Below are 437 nucleotides of genomic sequence, written 5' to 3'. Positions count from 1 at the left end.
CCACTCCATTATTCTTGCCTGTAGAGTCCCATGGATAGAAGGCTACAGTCCTTGGGGTGGCAAAAGAGTTGGACATGACTAACCCACTAAACAGCAACAGCAAGGGTGCTGGATGAGATAATTGCCCCCCACCACCCCTTTCATAAGTTAACAGAAAAACAGCCCAGTCATTTGTGTCTCTTCCCTTTCTGCCTGTGTTCATTGTGTGATATGTCTATGTGGTCTTTCCTGTGAATACACCTGGGGAACATGAGTGTCCGAGACAAATATGAGCTTGTCCTCACTAGGGGACAAATAAGGGGTGTCCCAGATTCATGGAGTGGAACCCTGAAGCTTTGCTATCATGCAAAATGCTGCTACTCGGCCATGGCATTTGCCTAAAATGCTGCTTTGATGTCTGGTGTCAGTTTCAGTCATTGAGATGACTAGGGAATTTT

Source organism: Bison bison, unplaced genomic scaffold (genome assembly GCF_000754665.1).
Source record: "Bison bison bison isolate TAMUID 2011002044 unplaced genomic scaffold, Bison_UMD1.0 scf7180017864500, whole genome shotgun sequence".
NCBI classification, from domain to species: Eukaryota; Metazoa; Chordata; class Mammalia; order Artiodactyla; family Bovidae; genus Bison; species Bison bison.
Note: the sequence above shows the minus strand (reverse complement) of the source record.